The sequence below is a fragment of the Penaeus vannamei genome, chromosome 2 (genome assembly GCF_042767895.1).
Source record: "Penaeus vannamei isolate JL-2024 chromosome 2, ASM4276789v1, whole genome shotgun sequence".
Taxonomy (NCBI): domain Eukaryota; kingdom Metazoa; phylum Arthropoda; class Malacostraca; order Decapoda; family Penaeidae; genus Penaeus; species Penaeus vannamei.
Window position 1 is genome coordinate 7,597,927 of NC_091550.1, and position 7,408 is coordinate 7,605,334.

A 7,408-nucleotide genomic window follows, 5' to 3' on the forward strand; every position below is an offset into this window, starting at 1 on the left:
AGGAGAGATAAGAGAAGAGAAAGGGGAAAGACGGGTAAAGGGAAGTAGGAATTGGCAAAGATCAAAAGAGAAGAGAAGAGAGAGAAGAGGAGATGAGAAGAATCTAAGAGAGAAAGGTCGGAAAAGAGAGAAGAAAGAGAAGTGAAAAAGAAGAAGGAAAACAAAAAGAGAAGAGACGAGAACGGAAAGAAAAGAGAAGAGAAAGGAAAATGGAAAAAAAGAGGAGAAAGGAAAACGGAAAGAGAAGAGAAAGGAAAAGAAAACGGAAAAAAGAATAAAAAGAAAAAAAGAAGAGAAAAGAAAGACAAAAGAAAAAATGAAATACAAACAAGAGAAAAAAAGAAGGGAAAGAGAGAAAACAAAAAATAAAATAGAAGATCATGAGAAAAAAGAGAGGAAAACAGAACAGACACTCACCTTGCCCTTCGTCAGCCTCCCCCCCTCCCCCCCCCCCTACTCCCCCCACCCCTTCCCATCAGCCAATCAGAACGAGAAAAGAGAAAGTGCAGAGTCACCATCCAAGGAAATCCTTCTTGAGCAAAAGGATGATTATCACTTGAAAGGAAACACGAAAGAAGGAAAGGATCGTCAGAAGGATTTCGAAAAGGGAAAAGAAAAGGGAGAATGTGTATAAAAGTCCTTCCATTAATAAGAGAGGAATAAAGATGATAAAAATGATAATAAGTCACAACAATAATAATGATGGTGATACTGTTACTGATGATGATGATAATAATATCAAAAACTACAATATAAATAATGATAATAATAATGAGAATAATACCATTAACAATACCTATAACAACATTCATAATAAAATCACTAACAATGATGAAAATGATAACAATGATAATAACATTTCTAAAAACGCTCATAATAATAATAATAATAATAATAATAATAATAATAATAATAGTAATAATAATAACAATAACTACAACAACAACAATATTAATAAAACATAAACACTGACAGAATAACAGCAAGCCTCGCCTGAATGCACCCACTCACACAGTTTATACTCGTAGTCCCTATTAAGCTCTACGGAGAGAGAAAAATCCTGATAAAAAATGCACAGAGAACAAAAAACGCTCCACATCCGCCACAGAGGCTAATAACCAGCTTGATCCGGCGATATTTAACCTGAAAAAAATCTCGTGAATGTTTATTACCCAGAAGCTTCTCCTTAATCCCTCCTTTTTACTCTTCCTATTCCTCTTTTCTCTTGCTCCTAATCTCTGCTTCGCTTCTTCTCTGCCTAATCCCTTTCTCTTTCTCTTTCCCTTTCTTCCTTTCCTCCCTTTATCTCTTCTTCCCTCCCTCTATCCCTTCTTCCCTCCCTCCCGACGTACCCTTATATTCTCTCTCTCCTTTCCCTTTCCCTCTTTCCTTTACTCTCTAGAACAGCCACACTCCGCTTGCAAAAGAAAAGGAGAAGGAGAGAGAGAGGGAGAGAGAGAGGGAGAGAGAGAGAGAGAGAGAGAGAGAGAGAGAGAGAGAGAGAGAGAGAGAGAGAGAGAAGGGAGAGAGAGAGAGAGAGAGAGAGAGAGAGAGAGAGAGAGAGAGAGAGAGAGAGAGAGAGAGAGAGAGAGAGAGAGAGAGAGAGAGAGAGAAAGAAAAGAAGAAAGAAAGAAAGAAAGAGGAAGAAAAAGAAAGAGAGAGGGAGAGAGAGAGAGAGAGAGAGAGAGAGAGAGAGAGAGAGAGAGAGAGAGAGAGAGAGAGAAGACAGAAGAGGGCAAGGAGACAGAGAGAAATAGAGAAAAGAAAGAAGAAAGAAAAAAAGAAAGAAAAGAAAAGAACGAAAAGAAAAAAAGAAAGAACGACGAGCATTTATATTTCAAAATGTCTAACGGCGCCGTGTTGTCGTTCAGAGCACCCTGTTACCGGCGCGACGACCCAACCGCTCATTGAGGTCACAAGACGACCTCCCTCTCTTTGAACAAGGGAAAAAGGGCGTGGGGGGGGGGGGGTATAGGGGGTGGTATTTAGAGATTTGTACACTGGCGGACAAAAAAAAAAAGAGAGAAGAGAAGAAAAGGGAAAGTGGAAAGAGAAGAGAAAGGAAACAAAAGAGAAGAAAAAGGAAAATGGAAAGAGAAGAAAAAGGAAAATGGAAAGAGAAGAGAAATGAAAGAAAAGAGAAGAAAAGGGAAAATGGAGAGAGAAGAAAAGGGAAAATGGAGAGAGAAGAAAAAGGAAAATGGAAAGAGAAGAGAAGAAAAAGGAAAATGGAAAGAGAAGAGAAAGGAAATGGGAAGAGAAAGGAAAATGAAAAAAAGAGAAAGGAAAACGGAAAGAAAGCGGAGAGAGAATAGAACGAAACAGAAAAGAAAGGAAAGACAAGAAAAAGGAAATACAAACGAGAGAAGAAGAAAAAAAAAATAGAACTTTTCATGAATTGAAGCTTCCACTGTCTTGCTCTATACAAAAAGTGTTGTATTATGCACGTGTTTGGAACGGATTCTACAAGAATTTTAACCTAGACTGTATTGCAGTCTAAGCGATGTTTTAGTTGAGCCAAAAGACCATTTTATATATCTTATTGTTTTACTTCTTAAAATCTATTCTATACATTAATTTTCCTATAAAGCTACCCTTATTACTTAATTTCTTTTGTTTTATTTTCCTTTTTTCTATGCATTTCTGCTATTCATCATTATTATCATCCAATTTCTTTTATCTTATTTTCCTATTCCCCTTCCATTTACTTGATCTTTAAATCATTATCAAAATTTTCTTTTTATTTTTTTTTTTTTGCTGCACATTTCTGCTATTGATCATTATTATTATTATCTAATTTCTTTTATCTTATTTTCCTATTTTTGCTGTCCATTTCTGCTATTGATCATTATTATTATATAATCTCTTTTATTTTATTTTCCTTTTTTCCTGTCCATTTCAGCTACTGAACCGCGACAGATCAGACTCTGTATTAACCTAACCGATGTTTAGTTAAGACCCCCCAAAACCTCTAATTTTTTGTTTTCCTTTTTTTCCCCAACTTTTTTCCCGTTCCAAGCCTCTTTTGGGGGGGGCAGGGAAGTAAGTGTCCATTCAGAGCCCCGCCTCTTAATCACTTGGGTTTAAAAGAGCGTTTAGAACCAACCAACGTAATAACGTTTTTTTTTTTTTACTGTTGTGTTGTTTTAGAGCGCGGTCGGGTGGAACGACACAAAGTTATGAATGAAATTATCAGGGAAAAGTTTGAATGGAGTGTTATTGCAATGTATTTTTTTCTTTTTTTCTTTTTCTCCTTTCTTCCACTGTCATTTCTTCTTCTTTTCTTTTTTTTTCTATTCTATTTATTCTATTCTTCTTCCTCCCTCTTTCTCCTTCCCTCTGCCGCCTCCCCCTTTCTTCTCCCCTCTCCCTCCTCCTCTTCATCTACATTTTCTCTCCCTCACCCTTTACCTCCCCCTTTCACTCTCTATCAACTGATCAACCTCGCTCCCCCTCCTTCCCTTCCTACCCTCTTCACCCCTTTCCCTTCTCTCTCCCTCTCATTCGATCAACCTCCTCTCCCTTTCCCCATCTCTCTTCCCCTCTTATTCCTTTTTCCTCTTTTCTTCCATCAACCCCCCCCCTTTCCTCCCTCTCCTTCTCCGTTTCCTTCCCTATCTCCCTCTGCCTCTTCTTCCCTTTCCCTATTTTCCCCTCTCATTCAATCCAGCCTCCCTCATTCCCTCCCTCTCGCCCCTCCTCCACTCCCTTCCTTCCCTCCCTCTCGCCCCTCCTCCATTCCCTTCATTATCCCTTCTCGCCCCTCTCCATTCTCTTCCTCTCTCGTCCCTCCTCCATTCCCTTCCCTTCCCTCCCTCTGCCCTCTTCTTCCCTCCTCCCTCTTCCCCTTTATCTTCCCCCCTTTATTCAATCCCTCTCCCCCCCCCTCCTCTTTCCTCCTTCCTTCGCCCCTCCTCCAAGTCTCTCCTCCTCCTTCCTCCCTCTCTTCCCCTCACTCCAATCACCCCCCCCCTTATCCCCCCCCTCCCTTCCCCCCCCTTTCCCCCCCCCTTTCCCTTTTTCCCTCCTCTATTCCCCCCTTCCCATTACCCCCTCTTAAACACCCCCTCTCCCCCCTTCCCTCCCCCCTGCCCCCTCCCTCCCTTCTTTCCCCCCCTCCCCAACCCCCCTTTCCCAATCCCCCCCCTTCCCCCCCTCTCCCCCCCCTTCCCTTTTCCTTCCCCCCTCTTTCTTTTTCCTCTTTTCCCTTCCTACCTCCCCCTTCATTTAATACCTTTCGCCATTCCTTCCCTTTTCCCCGCTTCTCGCTTCCCTCCTCCATTCCCTTCCCTTCCCTTCTCCCCTCTAAAACAATCACCCTCCCCCTCCTTCCCCCCCTCTCCCTCCTCCATTTCTTCTTCCTCCCTCTACCCTCTTCTGCCCTCCTCCTTCTTCCCTTCCCTATCTCCCCCTCTCATTCAATCACCCTCTCTCGTCCCTCCTCCATTCCCTTCCCTTCCCTCCCTCTGCCCTCTTCTTCCCTCCTCCCTCTTCCCTTCCCTATCTTCCCCTCTCATTCAATCATCCTCTCCCCTCCTTCCCTCCCTCTCGTCCCTCCTCCATTCCCTATCTCCCTTTCCTCCCCTCTTCTTCTTTCCTCCATTCCTATCTCCCCCTTGTTCAATCCCCTCTCTCCCCCCTCTCGTCCCCTCCTTTCCCCTCCCCTTCCTCCCTCTCCCCTTCCCCCCTTCCCCCTCTATTCCCTTCCCTTCCCTATTCCCACTCTCATTCAATCACCTCTCTCAGTCCTCATCCAATTTCCCTTTTTCCCCCCCTTCCCCTCTTTTTCCCCTGCCCCCTCTTCCCCCTTTCCCCTTTTTCCCCCTCTCTTCAATCATCCTCTCCCCTCCTTCCCTCCCTCTCGCCCCCTCCTCCTCCTCGTCGGGAGTCTCAACCCCGACTGAGATCCATCGCAGCGTCGGGGTTGGGAAGAGGTCGAGGCTGGGAGGATCCTTTAGCTGGGGGATTGGTCTCCTTCTTCTGTCTGACTTACCCTTTCCATTATTGTTTTTTTTTCTTTCTTTCTTTCTTTTTTCTTTTGTTTTACATTTTCTTCAATCTGAATCTATTTTTCCCCCTTTCCATTATCGTTTTTTTTTTTTACTTCTCTTATTCCTTGTTCTTTTGTTTCAATAATTGAGGGATTGAACGCTCTTCTCTCCTGTCAATTTACCCTTTTCCATTAATGTTTATTTTTTCTCTCTTTCATGTTTTTTCTTTCTTTCTTTGTTTCATATTTTCTCAATCTTATAAATCGAGGAATTGAAAACTCTTCTCTCCTGCTATCCTTTTCCATTTTCGTCTTTTCTTCTTCTTTTTCATTTTCTTCCATGTCTTCTTCATCTCCATTTATTTCATATTTTCTCATATTGCCGACTTACACTTTTCCATTTGTGTTTTTTTTCCATGTCTTCTTTTATTTCATATTTTTTCATACTGCCGACTTACACTTTTCTTTTTTCCATGTCTTCTTTTATTTCATATTTTCTCATACTGCCGACTTACACTTTTCCATTTGTTTTGTGTTTCTTCTTTTCCATGTCTTCTTCATCCCCTTTTATTTCATATTTTCTTATTTTCTTTCTGGATTACTCGAGGTTGTGAGGATCTGCTGTGGATTGACATAGTATTCCGCGTGGATAACTTTTTTATCGTGCCGACTTACCCTTCCATTATTGTCTTATTGTCTCATTTTCTTCGGTTTCTGGGCCTGTTTTTGTCTTTATTTCCGAGTTATTCTTCCATAAATGTCTTTTCATTTCTTCGTTTTTTGTGTATTTTTGTCATTCTTATCGATTCTTTGTATGTTTCTTTTCCTTTGATTTGCCTTTCCATTATTCTTTTTTTTTATCTTATATCCTCTCATTTTCTTTTTTCTTTTTCTATCTTCTTTCATTCTCTTTTTTTCATTTTCTATCTTCTCAAATTCTCCTTTTTTATTTTCTTTCTTCTCTCATTCTCCTCGTTCTTCTTTACTTCTTCATCATTTGTTTTATTCTCCCATGTCAGCCCAGCTATCTAATCTCGATTCATTCTCTACTTTATTCCAAAAAGCATTTGACAGTGTGCAATTGTAACTTTTATCTTTCACCTAAGAAGAAATCTAATGATCTTACCCTTAAAATATCTCTTAATGTTCTCCCACTTACTCTAAATGTAAACAGAAACTCGAGTCATATACCTTTATAATTTTTTATGTACCTCAAAACTCTACTTTTAGGATACTTTTAACCCAAAATCTACTCTTAATATACTCTAATCTACGCTACTACCTAAATCGTCATTTTATTTGCCTTTATATACCCTAAAACGTCTTCCTAAAATCCCATTCTACCACATATAATAACAGTAATAATGGTTATGATAATAATAAAAATAATAATAGTAACAATAATAATGATAACGGTGTTAAGGGAAATGTTTGTTTTCCAAGTGTCATAGTTTCAAAAAAAATAATTGTAATAATGAAAAATAAATAAATAAATAAATAAATAAATAAAGAAGAAGAAGAAGAAGAAGAAGAAGAAGAAAAAGAAAAAGAAGAAGAAGAAGAAGAAGAAGAAGAAGAAGAAGAAGAAGAAGAAGAAAAAACAGGTCAAAGCCTTTGCTTGTCAAGTAAATGTTCCAAAGTTCGTATGGTGAAAAAGATAAAGAAAAAAAAAACAGAAGTAACTTTTGTTTCCTTGGACACTAACTGTACCTCCTCTCTTTCTTTCTTTCTTACTTCCTTCATTCTTTCCCTATCTCCCTCCCTCCCTCCTTCCCTGCAAACAGAGAGATATCCAAAATCAAAGAGAAAAAAAAGAAACAGAGAAAGAGAAAAAAGAAAGAAACAGAGAAAGAGAATGAGAAGAAAAGAGAGAAACAGAGAAAGAGAATGAGAAGAAAGAAACAGAGAAAGAGAGAAAAGAAAGAGGAAGAGAAAGAAACAGAGAACGAAAAAGAAAAAGGAAAAAGAAAGAAACAGAGAGAGAAAGAGAAAGAGAAAAAAAGAAAGAAACAGAGAAAGAGAGAAAAAAAGAAACATAGAAAGAGAAAGGAAGAAAAACAAAAGAAAATAAAGCGAAAGGGGTAACTCAATAACTGCCGAATCGTTACCGTGCATTGATCAACAGCGCGTAATTATGATAGATATATACATGATTATACATTTATGCATGACTATGGCGACACACACACAGGCCATGTAGATGTATATATGTACTGTGTCTAATGTCGTTGGGATATATAAATATGCATTAATTTACGCCGTGTGCGCGCGTGTGTGTGTGTGTGGGGGTGTGTGTGGGGGGCGGGGGCGGGGTAGTGTTGTGTGTGTTGTGTGTGTGTTTGTGTGCGTGTGTTGTGTGTGTGTGTGTGTGTGTGTGTGTGTGTGTGTGTGTGTGTGTGTGTGTGTGTGTGTTGTTGT